General features: G+C 40.8%; 1 long non-coding RNA gene across 1 annotated transcript; it reads left to right on the forward strand.

Annotated features, from left to right (window-relative positions):
* The first annotated feature begins 66 nt into the window (after nt 1-66).
* Nucleotides 67-21,726, forward strand: LOC118764287. The gene is made up of 3 exons (XR_005000087.1): nt 67-168; nt 13,674-13,678; nt 21,714-21,726. It is a non-coding gene; the product is annotated as an uncharacterized LOC118764287 (long non-coding RNA).
* The last annotated feature ends 425 nt before the right edge of the window (nt 21,727-22,151 follow it).

Genomic DNA, 22,151 nt, shown 5'->3' on the forward strand with positions numbered 1-22,151 from the left:
CGCACTTCCAGCGACTCGGTGTTTGGCTGTTGTACGCATGCTCACATGTCCGAGATAGGAAGCTGCACGCTAGGGAGAGAAAGCATTATGATTCACGCAGTGCCGACCCCGGTGTGCCGGTGAAAGGTACTGTTTCTTTTTGACTCCGCGTGTGTTGTGCTTAAAAACGTGTTTATATTCTTGAATGTGATAAAGTGTAGAATTAGATTATTATCCTGTTTCCGGCTTCAGTGTTACTGCCAGGATTTGAAAAATAGGGCAGATTTCCCACTCCCTTATTTTGTGATTTAGTGGGTGTTTTTGTAAAACAAGGGGAATTCGCAGCAGTGGTTAAAATGAGAACTGATCAAGTTTATGTATAATTTTTTTTTTATGTTTGCTCCTTTTTACACAATATTAAAACAACGTCTAAAAATTTCCTGAAGCAGCACATCTTCTAATTTTATCTACGAGCCGCCACTGCCCTTGAAGGTTTTTATTCGAACAATTCGACCCTATTGCTTATTAAGTCAGGTACTTATTCCACATGTCTCCTTTTCCGAACCTCTAAATTACGGGAACATTAGCACATATATATATACGGCTTCTTTCAGTTTCCACCAGCCAAATCCGCTCAAGAAGCTTTGGTCAGCCCGGGATATTAGTAAAAGACACTCACGCAAAATTCTACGCAGTGGGACTAAAGTCGAAATCATGTGACTGGGAAGCAAAAGCCTGTGTATGCGTGTGTAGTGATTCATTTTACGTACTCTTTACTCTCTTTACTCTTTTGCTTGTTTCAGTCATTTGACTGCGGCCATGCTGGAGCACCGCCTTTAGTCGAGCAAATCGACCCCGGGACTTGTTCTTTGTAAGCCTAGTACTTATTCTATCGGTCTCTTTTTGCCGAACTACTAAGTGACGGGGGCATAAACACACTAGCATCGTTTATCAAGCAATGCTAGGTGGACAAACACGGACACACAAACATACACACACACACACACACACACACACACACACACACACACACACACACACACACACACACACACACACACACACACACACACACACACACACACACACACACACACACATATATATATATATATATATATATATATATACATATATAAGACGAGCTTCTTTTCAGTTTACGTCTACCAACTCCACTCACAGGGCTTTGGTCGGCCCGAGGCAATAGTAGAAGACACGTGCCCAAGATACCACGCAGTGGGACTGAACCCAAAACCATGTGGTTGGTAAACAAGCTACTTACCACACAGTCACTCCTGCGCCTAGTAGATTTAGATTATTATCCTGCTTCTAGCTGGTGTTGCTGCCAGGATTTGAAAAAAGGGCAGATTCCCCACCCCCTTATTTTGTGATTTAGTAGGTATTTTTGAAAAACAAGGGGAATTCGCGGCGATGTTCAGTGAACGTAGTTATTTATATATTTATTTTTCAAGGTAAAAGTTGACAATGACTCAGGTTTCAGATTACAAACCGTCCCGAATAAATATGAACTCCACTAAAATCTATCTAACGTTGTATTATTTATATATAAAAATTAACTTTAAAACAAACATTAATGCGCACGCGCACATGTATTTGTATGTGCTCTAAGTGTATGTACATACGTATGTATGTATGTATGTATCTATGTATGTATGTATGTATAAACAGTAAGTCCTGTGTGTAGCTTGGTGTCATAAATAACAGAAATGACACCTGAGATTCTTTTACTTGTTTCAGTCATTTGACTGCGGCCATGCTGGAACACCGCCTTTAGTCGAGCAAATCGACCCGAGGACTTATTCTTTGTAAGCCTAGTACTTATTCTATCGGTTTCTTTTGCCAAACCGCTAAGTTACGGGGACGTAAACACACTAGTATCGATTGTCAAGCGATGTTGGGGGAACAAACACAGACACACAAACATATACACACAAATACATACATACACACACACATATATATATATACGATGGGCTTCTTTCAGTTTCCGTCTACCAAATCCACTCACAAGGCTTTGGTCGGCCCGAGGCTATAGTAGAAGACACTTGCCAAGGTGCCACGCAGTGGGACTGAACCCGGAACTATGTGGTTGGTAAACAAGCTACTTACCACACAGCCACTCCTATGCCAATAATAACCAATTTTATCTTAATCACCTTTAGAAAAATGTTTCCCCATGAATCATATGAATTTCTCTTTGTTTACAGAAAAATCCATGAAATGAAGGAGGGTTCCTATTCTGATAAGGTTCTGCAACATGAAGCGCTGGAATGTGCTTTCGTTATGTTCAAGGTAGAGCTGGAAATACCACCTGATAAGGTTTATTACCTGGCAAACTGATCTCACTTGAAACACACGAGAAAATTTTTAAAAAATAGAACGAAGAATGAATACCTATGATACTGTATTTATTGTATGTTTCGCTTGTCAGTTGCACTTTTACTTGTGTGACTGACCTATAGGTAAATCACTTTTCTGAATAGCAAACATACTTTACCAACAGCACGAGAGAGAAAGAGAGAGTGCATGTGTGTGTGTGTGTGTGTGTGTGTAAATATATATATATATAATATATATATATATATATATATATATATATATATATATATATATATATATATCAGTGGTCCAGCAACAAAATTTGCTAAGGGGGTGCAAACCTAAGTCCTAATATTTTTATGAAAAATGTTGATTTTTCCAATGTTAACATAAAAAATACATGTATAATAATAATTTTTGTTATTATGAGGATTCGGCTGAAATGTTCATAATCTAAGCAAAACACTCTCAATCGAATGTGACCAAATGAAGTTCATTTTCTAACATAGTTCCTCTTACTGTCCACAAACAGTTGCAGTGCTTGGATCGCACTGCCGAAGAAGTTTTTCTGTTCATCAAAATGGTCATCAACAACAGATAAGATAGGGATGACACTTCCTGGAAAATTTCGAAGACTTCCTGGAGAGTTCCGACGATGAGACTCCCTGGAAAGTTCCGACGATGAGACTTCCTGGAATACTCCTACGAATACCTGGAAAGTTCCGACGATGAGATTTCCTAGAAAATTCTGAGGACTGTCTGGAAAGTTCAGATGATGAGAGAATTCTTGGAAAGTTCCGAGGACTTCCTGGAAAGTTACGAGGATGAGACTTCTGGATAATTCCGAAGATGAGAGACTTCCTGGAAAATTCCGACGACTTCCTGGAAATTTCTGAGGATGAAAGACTTCCTGGAAAGTTCCGAGGAAGAGAATTCCTGGAAATTTTCGAGGACTTCCTGGAAACCTCCTAGCGGTGGTCAGTCATCCCAATTGCGCTCAGAGCGAGCTCTGGTCGCCATAGCGCTGACTGTGGGCTCCTAGCGGGGGTCAGTCATCCTAATGGTGCTCAGAGCGAGCTCTGGTCGCCATAGCGCTGACTGTGGGCTCCTAGCGGTGGTCAGTCATCCCAATGGCGCTCAGAGCGATCTCTGGTCGCCATAGCGCTGACTGTGGGCTCCTAGCGGGGGTCAGTCATCCTAATGGTGCTCAGAGCGAGCTCTGGTCGCCATAGCGCTGACTGTGGGCTCCTATCGGGGGTCAGTCATCCCAATGGCGCTCAGAGCGAGCTCTGGTCGCCATAGCGCTGACTGTGGTCTCCTAGCGGGGGTCAGTCATCCCAATGGCGCTCAGAGCGAGCTCTGGTCGCCATAGCGCTGAGTGTGGGCTCCTATCGGTGGTCATTCATCCCAATGGCGCTCAGAGTGAGTCCTGGTCGCCATAGCACTGACTGTGGGCTCCTAGCGGGGGGTCAGTCATCCCAATGGCGCTCAGAGCGATCTCTGGTCGCCATAGCGCTGACATTGGCAGTACAGTCATCGCAAAGCTGTCTTAAAAGCTCGTAAAGAACCTTGCATATCTCCTCCGGTTCGTTTACCACAGGGTTCCATCTCGCAGCGTTGGATCCTTGTCGACCCATTGCACGAAACTTCGACCTGACAATCCAAACTTCGTGTTAAATACTCGGCGTGTTGGTTGAGCGCCAATCTCGGTGCCAACACTTGGGCTGCCTCCACCATTTGTTGTTCATAATGGCGCCTGTGAGAGCCTTATTTTCTCATCCGGTTCCAGTACTCCTCACAGGTCAAAACCGACCTGTTAATTTTCCAGTAGCCAGGGCCTTGTCTACATATCCTATCTACAACTAGCTTACAGGACACAAGTTTGTGGTCGCTGTAGTTAACAAAGTGGAATTGTGGACATCTAGCTTCTCCTTGTCTTTCCGTCTAACTAAAATTCTATCTAAATAAGACCTAGAAGACCTGTCGCTATTCGTCCAGGTCCACAGTGGAGCGTTCGGAAATTTTAGTCTGTACCGATCTGCCAGCTGAAAGCGACTAAGCAGATCTACACGTGCATCGCAAATTGTGTTAAAATCACCCAGCAGTACTAAATTGTGAGACGTGCCTAGGAAATTTTCTAGGTTTCTAAAAAAAGCAGATTGTCCAGCCCCGCAGTGGATATAGACACCTACAAGCCTGATTGTTCTAGTCTCGGAAACCAGGTTTTCCTGAGTAGGATCGTGACACCACTACCCCCATCCACACCCACCCGGTTGACATGGAGTTCAGGAGTGGGGAAAAGTCCCGCAACCTATTCAGTCTGGTCTCCGTGGCCACTATCACATCCAGTCTATGTGGCCTGAGGTCATTAAGAAAGTGACCTTGCTTCCAATCCGACCTGAGGCCACGAAATTTAAATATCATACTGTTTCTCCTCACCCCGAGCGGATAAGTCTGTGAGTGAAACCATGAAATGTGGTTTACCTTCCCTCGTACATGGACTTGCAAATGTCCATTCTTGGAGGGCCTATGTCCTTCGAGTGGTAGCTATGCAATAAATTGTAATTGTCTCTGTCGATTTCATAGATTACAATTCCTCCCGGTAGAATAGTTTAATGATTGGTGTATTCTTTTGCGGTTGGAGTTTTTTAATGCCTGGTTGTTAGCATTCACTGCTATCGGGCTCGTTTCTCGTTGGGAGGGGAAATATTTTTCGGGACTGGGAGGGGTAGATTCTACAGGTGATTTTGGGGGTCCATGTTTGGGTTGAGGTGGGGGGTGGTGGTCATGTGTGTCTGTGGGTGGGGGTGTTTTTCTTTTGCTGGAGCTGGAAGTTGAAGGGGTGAAGTTGGCAGTTTTTCTTTTAGGGACTTTTTTTATGGGTTATATTAGTCCATCCTTCTTTGTTTCCTTGTTTTATGATTTTTGTTGGAGACTCTGCTGGCGGCGCTGTTTCTTCTTTTAGGGCGGGACAGTTTATCCGAATGTGGCCTTTTTCCCCACATTCGAAGCACCGTGGCCTCCTACCCTCCACCGTCACCCTCAACGTAGTTTCCTCATTAATCACGATGTTTTCCACTATCTCTTGAAGAGTTTGTTGAGCTGCTTGAATCATGATCTCAAGCTCTTGTTCCTTCCAATGTTGCTGCTCTATTTTACTAACCTCGAGAATTGTTATTTTATCCTCGAGACCTATGATTAGAGCAACGCGGAGTCATGTTACATCTATTTCTGGTGGAATTTCCTCCACTGTGATTTTTTTAGGTATGTCTACCTAAATAAGTCGGTAGCAGTACTGTTACTGAAAGCTCCTTCGCTCTTCACTTTTTAGGTGGACGACAATGGTTGCAAATTTGCGACCTCTGGTGATAAATGCAATGTCCCACCATATTGGTTGCAAGCATTTCTCGACCCCCTCTCTTCACGCATAGTCCAACTTTTTAGTTTTAATGTTCAGACATTTAAAACCAATTATTTTTTTTTGCCGTGTTTTCAATTAACTCAGGAAGGTGGCTTTCAAATCATACCCCTCCCTCTCCAACATATTTTTGAATTGGTTTAACTATTCATTTGTCATGTTTAAGGTTTTCCTTTTTAGTCTTGCTACTGCAGCGAAATTAGACTCAATTGTTTCAACGATTTTTCCGTTCAAAAATTCTTCGCCCGACGGCATGGTCAAAACTTTATAAGAAGGCATTTTAAAATTGGTTTCCTCATATATTTCTTTCTTTTGGGTTGGAGAGAAGCCCTTGCGCAAGAGAATAAATAATTCCCCTCCTCAAGAGGGGAATAACGTTCAAAATTCTGCTAAACGCGATAAAACAAGGTGTTTTGTTTTTTAAAAAAACACACAACAAATGAAACAACAGCAAATTCAACAATTAAATTAACAATAACCAGCAACTTACAGTTTAATACATCAACAGAACGGAGAAAAAGCGAATTAATTTTATTTCAACCACAAGGGGACAGTACAAATGAATCTGGGTATCGAATGTTGTTACACAAAAGTGTATCTAAAAATGTTATGATAATATAAAACGAATGAAGCGACAGACATATCACAACACAGTGGAATGGGGGAACTGTTCCGACTAGGCAGCACGTTATGTTCTTGAGCAAAACATTTCATTTCACCTTGCTCAGCCGTAAATATCCTCCTGAACCTACAAAAGAGATGAGTAGTAAGTACCAAATTACCATTCCTAGATAGAATGGCAATTAAAAAGGACACCACCATTACCACAGATATATACCACAAACACACGGACGCACATCAATACCTGAATTGTAAGTCATGCTATCCACCACATTCAAAGCGCAACGTCCCATACTTTGTACTCTACTTATAGAAAATGGCATAGAGCGAGCTATAAAAATACCCATACAACAACTGAGAACAACCGAAAGAAGAGGATAACTGGAACAGGTCATACCATTTATAGTGACACACAACCCATGTCACCAGAATATCTTCAACATTGCCAAAGCAAACCTACCAACCATTGCTCAAATGAATTAAGATATAATCCCAGATCGAACTATGGTTCTTAGTAAAAGACAGTCTAAAAACTTGAAAAAAATTATTAAAAGGCGAAGTTTGACCTTAGCAAAAGAAGACCAATCATTCACTGTATCTAAATGCAGTGATAGACGGTGTGGCACACGTGCCAATTCATTCATACCGGCCAATATAGGAACACAAAAGCAGGGAAAATATTTAATTTACTGCATCAAATATTCACAAAAGTAAAAATTTTACTTACTGCACCAAATGCCTAAATTGTGAAGAACTCTATATGGACAGACTGAAAATGCACTATCAGAACGTTCACATGTGCACCAACACAAATTAGAGACCCAGATGTCCGTCAGATACCTTTGAGTAACCAGCTAGCTAAATGCGATAACTGAAATAATATTTACGACATTTCTAAAAATAGACCAACAATTACTGGTTTGGCCAGGGTCAAAACACAAGTCTCTTGACATGTTCAACAAACCGTGACGCCTAAACTAAACAATCAAGTTAGATAAATTATTAAAATCACACACACTGATTGGTCAGAATACAGTTTGCTAAATTTAACATTCCGGAACACAACTTATCCACTGACTACAGTTAGAAATTGTAAAACATAACTGTCACCACGACTATATGAGTCTGAAGATTGCATAGTTTAATGCATGAAAGTACTAGTTCAATCAGAATGGACATTTAATATTCTATCATTTCGTTATATTCTCGTATCTAATATTACATCACTATAAGATTGTGAATAAAACGTAAAAATCAAAGTTGGAATTTCTTTGAGTAATACATATATATATTACGGAGATGTACTCGCATAGCAAGTAATTTGATCTGAGATCGTGTGCTGAAACGAAAACAATTGCAGCGTGGAAGGTGTTTATAAGCCATTTAAGAAACACACAAATGCCGTTCGATTCACTTCAACATTTAAGTTAATTTGTCAAAATATTTTCGTTGCTAAAATCCGCGACCTGTTCACTGACAAAAATCCGTGCTGCATCACGGATTTTTGTCAATGAACAGGTCGCGGATTTTAGCAACGAAAATATTTTGACAAATTAAACTTAAATGTTGAAGTGAATCGAACGGCTTTTGTGTGTTTCTTAAATGGCTTATAAACACCTTCCACGCTGCAATTGTTATATATATATATATATATATATATATATATATATATATATATATATATATATATATATATATATATATATATATATATATATATATATATATATATATAACTGTACTGGGAGAAGAAGAAGAAACGAAACGAATCGAATCGAATCGACGCGAGGGCGCTCAGTCATACAATAGTGTAATAAATAAAATATATGAATACATACATACATATATGTACGTACCTACATCTACATGTATATATACATGCATATATAAATATATATACGTGAGTACAAGACACCACAAATAGACACAGAACTCAACGAGAACGAAAACGAAAAAACAAGCATGGAACGGACCTTTTTTTTTTACAACGAAAAAACAGAGTACAAGACAAACTACACAAGGAAAAACCCCCTTCATCAGTTGTCCCTAGTTCAAATATATATATATATATATATATATATATATATATATATATATATATATATATATATATATATCTTTCATTTGTTTCAGTCATTTGACTGCGGCCATGATGGAGCACCGCCTTTTGTCGAACAAACTGACTCCAGGACTTATTCTTTGTAAACCTATTACCTACTCTATCGGTCACTTTTGCCGAACCACTAAATTACGGGAGAGTAAACACACCAACATCAGTTGTCAAGAGATGGTGGGGGGGGGGACAAACACAGACACACAAACATATATGACGGGCTTCTTTCAGTTTCCGTCTGCGAAATCCACTCACAATGCTTTGCTCGGCCTGAGGTTATAGTAGAAGACACTTGCCCAAGGTGCCACACAGTGGGACTGAACACAGAACCATGTGGTTAGTAAGCAATCTACTTACCACAAAGACTCAGCGCTTTCAGATATTGTCGGTAAATAAGACTTTTAACCTAAGGTATTTTACCAGTGAACGTTCCTTGTAATCATTCAATTTCTTCTATGAGACCGGATGAGTTAGAAGATTATGAGTTTGCTGCATTTAAAGAAGTCGTTAGTGCCCTGAATCATCATGTTACCGTGTGTCAAATATTGCGATTTGGGTGAATTCGTTTGTAATGAAGATGCTGAAATTTTGAAGTACTAATTTTCATATTTTTTTCTGGTTTAGCTCCTAGCCATCGATATTTTTGAGTAATTCGTTCCCTGATGTATACGACGTATTATAGAAATCTATTTGCAGTAATAGGTTGACTCCTACCGTATAGGGAGTTAAAGAACCATTCTCCGACATTTCCTGTGATACCAAGATTTCTTAAATTATGATAGCTGATTCCATGATCCGTCTTGTCAAACGCCTTATCGATTTAACAGTCAATGATCTTTCCTCTTAAGAGATTATTAGAGGTAGTGTTATGATGTTGTAAGCATTGTGACAGACAACTTCGTTCAGCCCGAAACCTATTCCGAGTGTCATCTAAGTTGTTTTCCCTCAGGTATGTTATTACTTTTTGTCTTCAGACAAGGCATTGGATAATTTTAGACGTGTAAGACTTGAGGGAAACAGGTCTGTAATTTTTAGCTTCAGCACTGCTACCTCCTTTGTACCTATATAGGTTTTATTATAGCTTCTTTCAATAGTCTCGGGAATATGAAGGTATCTGGCGACTTTTGAAATAGTACCTTTAATGATTTCATGAGGCGGTTTTTGCACGTTTTTTAGCAATATAATTAGAATACTATCTGGTACAGATGCTGAGTTTGAGTCTAAATCACTAATAGCCGCAAGTATATCAACTTCCATGATATTAATTTTAAGTTGTGTCTCTGCACTTGAGTTGTGGGGTCAAAGAATTCGCTTGGGTTATGCACGGGGCTGGGATACGGACGGAGAGTACAGCCTTCCGCCCGTTGAAACGAAAGTGTCGGGGATAAAGTTTGCGATCATGTCCACGAAGACCTCTATCCGGCGCTGGGGTGAAAATCTCCGCAAATGGTAAGTTTACATGTCCGTTGAAGATGTTGAAAGCTGGATGAGATCTCCATGCATCCTCCGTCGTTCGAGTGAAGGCAATGCCAGCCGTTGGGGACGTTCCTCTTACGCAAGCTTAGACAAGCCCGCGCCCATTCGGGTTGCCAAGTGTTGAACCCGTTCCAGGTGTTGAATGTCTTTCTGGAGATATGGGTTTGAGTTATGGATGCAATATTCGAGGATGGGTCGAACTAGAGTGATGTATACAGGCTAAAAGACGTCCATTTGAAAGGATCGGTGGATGAGGAAAAGATTCCTTCTGGCTTTGCGAAGTACAAAAATACCACACCCACCAAGTCTTTTTCAGCCATGGTCCTTGTAATCCATTCTTCAAGAAGGAGAAGATTTGTTAGGCAAGATCTTCGGGGTAGAAATCCATGCTGCGAGTCGGATATATATTTGTACCATATACAGATAATTGTATAATGCTTTGGTTGGATATAGCTGTGGGAATGAATTGAACATTGTGAATAAAGACAAAGTCGAGTATGTTATTTTCCCCTAATTGGACGGGTAATAATGTATGGGAAAATCTTTTGTTGTATCGAGGAAAGCGTTCGTATCCCTCCACTTCGGTTGCTTAGCTCCAGGCTGGATATAATCCTCGGATCAGCTAAGATTAATAAAATTAAAGACCCCTGTTAAAAGCATATTAGCCCGTATGCTGGCCTCAGCTAGGGTTAGACTTATGAGCGAAAAAAGCACCTCTTTGTGGTTAACCGCGACAGGATGACGGTAGGTAATGCTTTTAATATCATTTCCTTTTTATATAGATTAGTCTGAAATTGTCGAATACATTTCTTCGCAAATTAGGTAACTTCGGAGTTGGTCTGCAATCATTTATAGTCAAATGTTTCCTTTCAAAATCTTAAAAAAATTTTTTTTTATGAGCAATAAATATCAAGGCATTTAACAATGAGCATTAAATATCAAACATAAAAATAAATCATTTTGTTCCCTTGTCAAACTTTGGACCTAACAACCTAAGTGAGAAAACTGAAATGACTGAAATAATTTTAAAAGGGCTTTTATTTTTAGGCTGAGGTCAAACAGTCGAATCCATTCAACCATGTCGTCAGTCTTTAGCGACATCAACTACAAAGAGGACCAAGTATGAAGAGTAGCCGTAGATGCTGGTCATGTTTGTTGTTCTTGTTTGCTGCTACTGTTGTTGTTGTCACATAATTTATTTTTTTCTCTTGACGCTACTTTGCTTCAGAAGTTGGTCAGTCATAAATTTCCTAGCCCAGCTTCATCACTTTTATTCATTTATTTTTGTTTTTTGTTTTTGCTTTGAAACGAAATCTAGCTTCAAGCATCTTATACAGATAACTTTTTAGACACTATTTTCCGAAACTGGTAAAATTATGTAGGGGGTGCAAATTTTGATCTTGCACCACCTGAAAATTCCAAGGAGTGCAGGTGCACCCGCTGCACCCCCTGTTCCCGGGCCCTTGGTATATATATATACACTCTTTTACTCTTTTACTTGTTTCAGTCATTTGACTGTGGCCATGCTGGAGCACCGCCTTTAGTCGAGCAAATCGACCCCAGGACTTATTCTTTGTAAGCCTGGTACTTATTCTATCGGTATCTTTTTGCCGAACCGCTAAGTTACGGGGACGTAAACACACCAGCATCGGTTGTCAAGTGATGTTGGGGAGACAAACACAGACACATAAACAATTTTATTAGGTCATTCAATTTTTCTCAACTAATCAATAGACCAATTGAGTGAACCTATCAGTAACGTGCCTATAAAGACTACTGGAAACAGCTGTAAGCCAAATTTACGTTAATAAAAGTAAAATATTTAATGACCATTATTTATAACTCGTCTGACATATCACTCTGTGTAAAAATCAGTTTGTCTGGAGCCCAACCACGGATTTACAATAGAGAATTGTGCAGAACTATAACTTCAGACCCTACCATAAGAATACTTAGAGCTCTTTATTAATCTAAACAATGTGCCATCACAGAGCTTATGAAATATTTTTGCCTGGATTAATTAATAATCCCTTACTACTAGCTCATATAATACATACATATATATATATATATATATATAATATTAATATTGTTCTTTCTTAAGAAATATATAGAGCTGCTAAAAAGAAGTGCTCGGGTCGAACCCGAAACAAAAGATTTATCAATTTTTCTACCAGTACATGAACTCTAGAAACGGCCGTTGAAAGTGAATCCCTCTGAAGTGTATTATATACCTTATATACCATTTATATTATTAAAAAACACACCAAACTCTATGGGTCTTTTAATCGAAACTCTTAACCGCTCTTAATTTCAGTACAAAAAATTTTTTTCAGTCCTCTATTTCTCTTACTTCCTTCCATATGTATCCCACATGGGTTTTATTAACATTTATCTTTATGTATATTTATAAATATATTTATATTTTATAAATAAATTTAAAAGTTTTCATATGTGTCGATATGTATTAATATATGTAATACGCATTTTAAGTCGAATTTATAAATGTATGAGTATGATAGTCTAATTTGAGTTTATATATATATATATATATAGTCAACAGATGAGATCCAGAGATTTTCAGTATAGAAAAACACTTAGTGGCGCTCAAATTATTCGAACTTAGATTCCGATGTCCTTACAAGGGACCGATTCCACAGGGTAAAGAGTGACTATAATAGGAATCAAGGTGAGCACATATCGAGGTAATTATGTGAATAAACAAATTCAAAATAAAGGCTTGGGTTTGATATGCAAAATATGTGTATATGTATACATGTTTAGCGAGAGAGGTCGCTAATAAAACGTCAACACTTTAATAATTGGACTGAACCATTAATCCAATAACCATGAAATACGTCTGTGCAGTAAAGAACGACAACACTCGTTCTGTGTGAATAACTTCACGTTCAAAGTTTTATTCAGACGCGTGACAAATGGACGCGTACAGCAAGTATACAATGTTCAATAAAGATTTATGGAAAGAAGAAAAGTTTCTAACAACTTGTCATGTTCTATGATAACTTTGAGTAAATAGATATGAATGAAGCTACAAGATTTACTCTTCCACATGCATTAGGCGTAGAATACCATGGCGAGCTACTGGTAGGAAATTAGATATTGAATTCATGTGCCTGGCTCTCTCGTGGTCGCGGTGGACCTTGTCGTGTCTCGAAGAAGCAGTTAGAGAAGAGAGATTGTTTGAACAAGTGTTCACGCTTAAATAGGTGATGTGCTACTAGCGACCTCCTGCATGTGTCGTTTAGGAGTTATGCCTCTGGTAAATTAACGAAGGGGGAGTTGACCATGTTCGCCTGGATTGTCCTGGAATATTCTAGATTGTTCGATCAGAAGAGATAACTGTCGTTGACTCCCATTGAATATTTTTGTGGGCTTGCGAATCTGTTTCAATTAGCGCTACCTACATTACTCTCCCCCAGACCGAAAGGAGTGAAAAGGTCGAATAGGCAAAGAGTTAAACTGTAGGCAATGAAACAGGTGAATGCCCGTTCTACACAAAGAGTATGGGGGAAAGGTTAAATCACGGATGATGGCAAATGTAAACAATGCATGCAAACACAAGATTATGCGAATAAAAGAATAGAAACATGTAAAGACAAACGCATATAACATACGAAATATATGTAATAATATATGCAAAAGAAGATGCAGTAAAACAGTTTGTTAAATCGTACAGTTTGTTCAAAACAGGTGGTGTATCAACAGGCACAGTTTATGTTAATACGAAAAGGTGATTAAACACAGATAGTTTTGGACAGTTTATGTGGCCAAGTTACAGTTCTACCACTTCGTGTGAAATAAAGTGGAACGAAATGTGGTGTTTGCGAATGTCGTTTGGAAGCCTGTAAGGATGTTTGAGGTTGCTGTGAAGTTTTTGTTGCTGGAGTGAATGTGACAGGTGTGTCAGGTAGTGGAATAAGACTTTCAGAGAAATCCTTCTTTACTTTGTCAATAGATACCGTCTCTTTCCGATCGTTAATGTCCACGGTGAAAAGTTCTGGTGTGTGGAAAAGCACACGGAAAGGCATGTGATGGCATTGAGGCGTCTGAAATTCCCAACTGGTCGGAAGTCTGCGGACCCCCTTTTGCTTGCATTGTGTAAAGATGACGCCCATGGGCTTGTGAATGGACGTATAAGGCCAAGTTGGAACATATGTTCAAATCTAGCTCGAGCTGCCTTAAGCTTGTCCGGTGCCAACCGTCGCTGGCGAGACAAAAACAGGAGGTCCTTTCGTGGAGATGAAGTGTCTTGAATGAACGGGCTCGGTTGGTTTAAACAAATCAGTAAGCTCCGGAAAAGAAGCAAGCAAAGTGTGGTACGGGTCTCCTGAGGTGGCAACGAAGAAAGAGGGACTTGCAGGAGCGACAGTAGAAATCTTCGTAGGAGTTGATAAGGAGGTGGTATCGTCGAGAAGCCGCAGCCTTCTCACATCAACCAATAATGAGTAATGGTGTAGAAAATCCGCACTCAATATTGGGTAAGGCAGATCCACGATTACGAAAATCCATTTAAAATTTCTACGTAGAGATAAATTCACAGATAAGGAAATCTGTCCATAGGTTCGGATAGTAGAGTAGTTAACAGCATACAAAGAAATATCAGAAAGTTGAGGCCTAATCGAGGTGAAACATAAAGGATAAATACTGATGCTGGCTCCCGTGTCGACTATGAGACGCTTAGAGGAGTTGACGTCTCTAACAAAAAAAATACAGGATGTGGAGTAGAACGAAGTGCGGGGACGGCTGATGTGCTCAGGGTCTCCCGGTCTGGTTTCCTTGTGGGGACGTGCCTTGTCACCAAATCGTCGATGGTACCAACACAGCGTGTCGGACGAAGTAATGGCACGCTGGGGAGAAGAACGATGCCTAAGACGATTCCTGGAAGACGATCGGGAAGAAGCAGTTAGAGAAGAGAGGCTGTTTGAACGGGTGTTCACGCTTAAATAGGCGATGTGCTATTCGCGACCTCGTTTAGGAGTTATACCTATTTCGTTACTACCCACAGGGGCTAAACACAGAGGGGACAAACAAGGACAGACAAACGGATTAAGTTGATTGCATTGACCCCAGTGCGTAACTGGGACTTAATTTATCGACCCCGAAAGGATGAAAGGCAAAGTCGACCTCGGCGGAATTTGAACTCAGAACGTAGCGGCAGACGAAATACCTATTTCTTGACTACCCACAAGGGGCTAAACACAGAAAGGACAAACAAGGACAGACAAACGGATTAAGTCGATTACATCGACCCCAGTGCGTAACTGGGACTTAATTTATCGACCCCGAAAGGATAAAAGGCAAAGTCGACCTCGGTGGAATTTGAACTCAGAACGTAACGGCAGACGAAATACGGCTACGCATTTCGCCCGGCGTGCTAACGTTTCTGCCAGCTCACCGCCTTACAGGAGTTATACCTCTGGTAAATTAGCGAAGAGAGAGTTAACCATGTTCGCTTGGATTGTCCTGGAATATTATAGCTTGCTCGATCAGGAGAGATAGAGATAACGGCCGTTGACTCACAACGAATATTTTTGTGGACTTGCGAATCTGTTTCAATTAGCGTTGCCTACACGTGCAAAATGAGAGCAACCAAAGACTGGGAGTTTCAGTCGATAAATATTTAAGTATAAATATATAATAGGTATATAAATACACGTACACACAAACATACACTCTCTCTCTCTTCTCTCTCTCTCTCTCTCTCTCTCTCTCCCTCTCCCTCTCTCTCTCATATAAATATTTTTTAATATTTCGCTTAGGCATGGCGAGACACATATACACGTATATACTTTTATTAAAGCCGATAACAATTGTCCGATGAACAGTAAGTAATTGTTAGTGAATCTTTTTTTTTCGGTTTTAATAAAAGCCTATTACTCTACGTCCAGTATTCAAGTACTATTTTTACCACCTTGTTTTTCATTTATGTGCTTATTCATGTGTGTGTGTGTATACGCATGTGTGGTAAGTAGCTTGCTAACCAACCACATGGTTCCGTGTTCAGTCCCACTGCGTGGCATCTTGAGCAAGTGTCTTCTGCTATAGCCCCGGGCCGACCAATGCCTTGTGAGTGGATTTGGTAGACGGAAACTGAAAGAAGCCTGTCGTATATATGTATATATATATGTGTGTGTTTGTGTGCCTGTGTTTGTCCCGCTAGCATTGCTTGACAACCGATGCTGGTGTGTTTACGTCCCCGTCACTTAGCGGTTCGGCAAAAGAGACCGATAGAATAAGTACTGGGCTTACAAAGAATAAGTCCCGGGGCCGATTTTCTCGACTAAAGGCGGTGCTCCAGCATGGCCGCAGTCAAATGACTGAAACAAGTAAAAGAGTAAAAGAGAGAGAATATATATATATATATATATATATATATATATATATATATATATATATATATATAGCACATACACTCACAAACGTACACACACACATACATACATGCATGTATGCATACATACATACATACATACATACATACATACATACATACACACATGGTGGCTTCCCCCTCGCTATCGAGTATGGCCATTGCACGAAGCTTAATCAATGTTGTTATCGTGCAATGCCTGTGCAAGAAGATTTTTTTTTAAGTGAGGAAAGGCTGTGCACTGAGTCAATCTCACTCACTAAGCAACAGCAGTCATAATCCGAAAAGAAGAACAAGTCAACATCATCGGTAACCACTGAGCCGCAGGTTTTATGTCGGAGTTATCCCAGTTACCTCAGTTACCTTCTAGAAGGATGTCCTAACAAAGGCTAGGAGTCCTTCACTTCCAATGGTTTAACCGCGCGATCGGGTATTCGGTCCGATTATTTCTATGTCCCCGCGCATGATACAGCCCTAAGACATTTATTGGATGGATGGCTGTTGACTCTCAAGAGTTTCTCCGCCCTTTGACGGTTTTTTTTTCATCCCGCAGGGTGTCCAATAAACACCCTCCTCACCAAGCAAGCTTGGTGGGGTTGCCGGTTTAGTCGCCGACGACCCGACCATTCAACAGGTTGTACTGGGTTACATGTTACCAGTAGCACTCGAAAGTGACCTATACATACATACATACATACATACATACATACATACATACATACATACATACATACATGCATGCATACATACATAAATACATACATACATACATACATACATACATACATACATACATACATACATACATACATGCATACATACATGTCTTTACACTTTTAAGAAACCAGCTTTGACATTTTTGAACTGGAGATCAACTGCTTATTATGTAACATAGAAATGACTCACAAACTCTTCAGAACATACAGAAAAGAAAAAGAAGCAAAGATAAAAAGCCATCTGACTCAGTCGCTCATAAACTGACAAGTAACAAGTCCCACGAAACATAAAAGAAACATGGGAAAGTTTCCCGACCTTTGCCTCTTGATTAATAAATACGAAGACAAACTAATGGTTTGTAATCATTGTTTGTTCGCAACGGTGTTGAACAAGTTTGACATGTCTCAAAATTATATAATTTTTTTTATTGAACATGCCAGTTTGTCAACTCTCCTTTCAATGTCCACTGGTAGCTCCACCCCTGTCCCCTGCCAAGATAGGTGGGTAGGATTTCCCAAACACTGAGCTTGTCGATCGCCAACACATTATTTGGTAGTGAGGCGCTATCTCTTTTCGCTGCTCTCTCTCTCTCTCTCTCTCTCTCTCTCCCTCTATTTATCACTCTCATCCCTCTCACTCTTTATCACTCCCCACCTCTCTCTTTTTATCACATCCCTCTCTCTCTCTCTCTCTCTCTCTCTCCTGTCTCTCCTTCTCTCTCCCTCTTTCTGTATGATTTATCTAGCTACTTCACAATGATCAGTTCACTCCTTTGCCTTAAACTATTAGATAATTAATCATATTAGTTATTAATCATATTAGTAAAATATCTCCGTGACGTTTTTTTACTCTTTTCGTATGCAAAATCTCTGCCAACTGATCGATTACATTTGTAAAGGTACTTAGCATTCGAAACTGCGTCAGCTCTGTGACAGACGTTGGACACAACTCATATCACGTGATCTTAGCTTACGCTTCAACCATTCCTACTTCAGGTACATTCGTATGATCACATGATTTGAATGGAAATTTCCACGCAGTTTCCTGCCCTGCCAAAACATGACCAAAGATAGAGACGCACGGGACAAGCAGCGCAGAGGTTCAAAACAAAGCAAAGGCTTCGTAGAGAATTCTTGCTCAGTCATGCCACTCTATTTCGGCTTAAGAACGATTTCATGACATTCTCATCTCTCACCTCTCGCCACCACGACCATTTAACGATTTCACTTTTTTCCAAACATACGTTATCACATTTCTGCTGTTCAGCAACACAGATTTACCAAGTAACCTTCGTAACGTCAATATGGAAATAAAAATAATTCATTAAGACAGAATATTGCGGTTGGTTTTATGTGGAAAAACGACATGCTACCTGAATAAATTATCTAACTCCCATCTAACCCAAGTAACACGTAATGACCCTCCAACGATACAACAAAATCTGTTTCAATCATTAATTTCTTAAATGTAACCTCCTTTTCTGTCGGAATCGCTGAAATTTATTGCTACTTTTAGATTTCTAAGCGTTATTTCGTACATTCTTCATCATGCTATGGCTAACTACATCTTTCACCATGTCATGGCTAACTACACACAAACACATGCACATTCTACTGCTACTATACTTGAAGCTCGAGCAGTCTCATGTCACCTCTATTTGCCGCCTTTTTTCATCATCTATAGGATGTCTTAGCACTTTATGCACACATACATACATACACCACACTAATCCCTGCGCTCCATCTTTGCTCTCCAGAATATCAATCCCATGAAATTCGTTCAAAAAAATGTGAATGTAACAATAAAAACAGGTGTAGACTCATGTCTTGAAACTTTCAAACATCACGCGCACGCACGCACATACATCGTAATCATCATAACTGTTGTCATCATTGCCATTTTACATCTGCTTTCCATGCTAGCATGGGTTAGAAAAGTCGTCATGTCTTGAGTTAAAGTCAATGCCTGCTCGGAGTAACTATTTTTTTTGCATATGTCTAAGTCTTACGTTTCGCTAGAGTCAAGGCTGGATATTTACTGTGCTATTGATACAGAAACATGACATTAATGACATAAATTCCAGAGAATTTTTTTTTTATTCTTGAGACTATATTTTTGGAGTCGGTCGCGATTGCAGTTAGAAGTTTGGTTACCTTCGTGGCGGTTATTCGAAACCTAATTGCTAGATACTCAATCAGACACCACGAGTGAATCATTATAGTTTCATGTGATCGGTCTAGTAATCAACAAATCAGTATAAGGATGTGGCGTGATATGGCTTTCTTGAACGTCTTAGAATCTGGCTTCTGGTTCCCTATAAAAATCGTTTGACATGTAGGTTAGATTGCTGACGGCTAACGGACTTCTGTCATCACAGAGATTTGCGCAGTTGACTTCTGATATTTTGAACTGACTGCATGCTGTCACAGATAGTTTTCGATAACTCCAGAGAAGTCTGTCTCTTTCCCAGTCGGCAATTATTAACATTGTTCATTGGAAGTAGCAATGTCCGAAAATAGATATATATATATGTTAAATGTTCGCGAGTTTGCTTCAGTTATTATCCATGCAGCCAATGAAATATAGTAACATTCCCTGCTTTAATTAAGCTATCACACACTCTGTTGGTTGGTGTGTGTGAGTGTGTGTGTGTCTGTGTGTGTGTGTGTGTTATACACAAGTAAAGGAACAAACAACAGAAAGTAGCACTCGATACTTGGCTCGAGTTACGTGTGTTTAATGACAGTTTGACTCAGTTCCACGTTACTTGAAGTTTCTTGGGTGGAGAACACATCCACCTATTCGACGACCGAACCCCAAAATCCGACGAGCTGAACCCTCCTTGCGCCCACAAATATTTAAGTAATGTGAATCTGAGTCAAGCTATAATCTATCTCTCCCTCACCCGCCCTCCTACCTGTCTGTCTGTCTATCTATCTAGCTAGCTTGTTATCTATCTATCTGCACACATGTATGTATGTGTGTATATATATATATATATATATATATAGATTATGAGAGGTAATGGTGTCAAGAAGACCTAAAGGTGTCAGGTAATGCTGAGTAAGTGCTATAGACAGACTATAGTTAAGCTCAAGGTTCGGTGATTATGCAAATGAGGAGTCCAACGTAGATCATATATCAGCATGCGTATATATAAAAAAAATTAACACAATGAGATAAAAATCCAAGGCTGTGAAAGATTACAGAGCATTTATAAAGAGAAGGTCTTACAGCTGTTTCCAAGATATTTTATATAATCCTTCATCGGAGACAGTGTGAGAAAATGGTTAAGCAATAGTTATTCTAGAGAATATATGAAATAGAGAGTGGAGGAATGAAAACAGACGTAAGATATGCAGGGATATTGTATCTGCAGTTCCATTATTTAGGCAGAATGGTATACATATAAATTTCCTGTACATTGTATGTAAGTTCCAATAGTATTTAAAATTGGTCATTCCAAGCATAGAGTTTGTAGACGGTGTTATTGAATCGAGGGTGTTTTTGAAGAGACTTAAAAGTTGGGAATGTGTTTGAAAGTTCAAATCAAAAACTGGAAGAGAGGAAAAAAAGAAAAGCGGGGAGAGCGATAATAAAGAAATGAAGAGGGGGAAAGTGTACTGGTTAGTGGTCAGTCAGGATAAATTGATAGAAGGAATGGGGAGGTGAGGGTGATGTGGTGTGGTGATGAAGGAGTGTGACGGGACGGGCAGGAGCGGAAGTGATGCTTACAGGTCTTGCAGGGCGCATGCGCCGGCGGAAGCGGAAGCGACAGACTCAACGCACGTGCGGCATCGACCGGCTGCGACAGACCCCAGCAATGCACCGAGACGACAACACGCGAGCAAGTTGGCTGAAGGCCATCCGACTTCATCCCCTGTCAGGTAAGACCTTATTGCACTTCTGTTTCCTATTTCCTTGTTTCCGTTGTGCTCCTTTCATCAACCACAAGCTATTTCGGCATTTAGTCAGCGTTCACATTTTTTTCAACACGATGTCGGCAAAAATTAGGATCGCCAGTGACGTCGTCAGACCTTTTAACGGCGAAGGCGATGTAGTGGCCTGGATTCAGAAAATCAGGCTGGTGGCGAGACTGCAGGGCATAAGCGACGTGGCGAGTCTTATGGCCCTGTATTTGGAAAGAAGTGCGTTGTCGCTCTACCTAGAAATGGACGAAAAAGAACGGCTCTGCGATGGGAATATAGAGCGGCGCTTGTGTGACGCATACACGGAATGCGAGTACACAGCTTTCGCTAAGCTGGGTGCAATCAGGTGGACGGGAGGCCAGGTGGATGATTTTGCGGCGGAAGCTAGAAGGCTAGCGACTCTGGCCGGGTTTGCCGGAGAAGGACTGGAGAGAGCAGCCCGACTGGCATTCGTAAATGGCTTCCCCGATGACGCAGGGATTCACCTACAACAACTGCCCGGGGTCAAAAAGATGCCATTGAGCGAGCTTGTAACTCATGCTCGCGGGTTGACGGGACACTCGGGGCGGAAGGGGATAGCGATGGCGGTGACGGAGGCGCGTAAAGACGGACGACGTCCCGAGAAAGAGGTACGGAAGCCCACCGTGCAACGAGAGCGGCCGTTCTCAGGACGATGTTTTAAATGCCAGGGACCGCACATGGCGCGGGACTGTACGCAGCTGGGGCCAGTTTGCTATCGATGCAGGCAGACAGGGCACATTGCCCGTGATTGCGGCCAGGGAAACGACCGCGGGGAAGTTGCTGCCTCTCGAACTTTCCCCTCAAACGAGTAGAGGCGCTATTGGAGACACTGCCAGTGATTGACGTGGAGGCCGAGGGGGAGACGTTCAAGGCCCTTGTGGATACGGGCTGACCGACCACCCTGGTGACTTCGAGGGTGACGAAGGAATGGAACGGGGTGTGTAGTGTCCGGGCGGTCGACGGCAGCGAAATCCGTTGCAGAGGTAGCAGCACGGTAGAGATAGTGGTGCGCGGCGCGACGCTAAGGCTACAGGCAATTGTGGCCGAACGCGTGATAAATGGAGTTGATGTGGTGATGGGGATGGACGCCATCAACTGCCTCGGTGGCGTCAGCGTTGTGGGAAATAAGGTCACGTTCGGAAGCGT

This window comes from Octopus sinensis, linkage group LG7 (assembly GCF_006345805.1).
Source record: "Octopus sinensis linkage group LG7, ASM634580v1, whole genome shotgun sequence".
Lineage (NCBI taxonomy): Eukaryota > Metazoa > Mollusca > Cephalopoda > Octopoda > Octopodidae > Octopus > Octopus sinensis.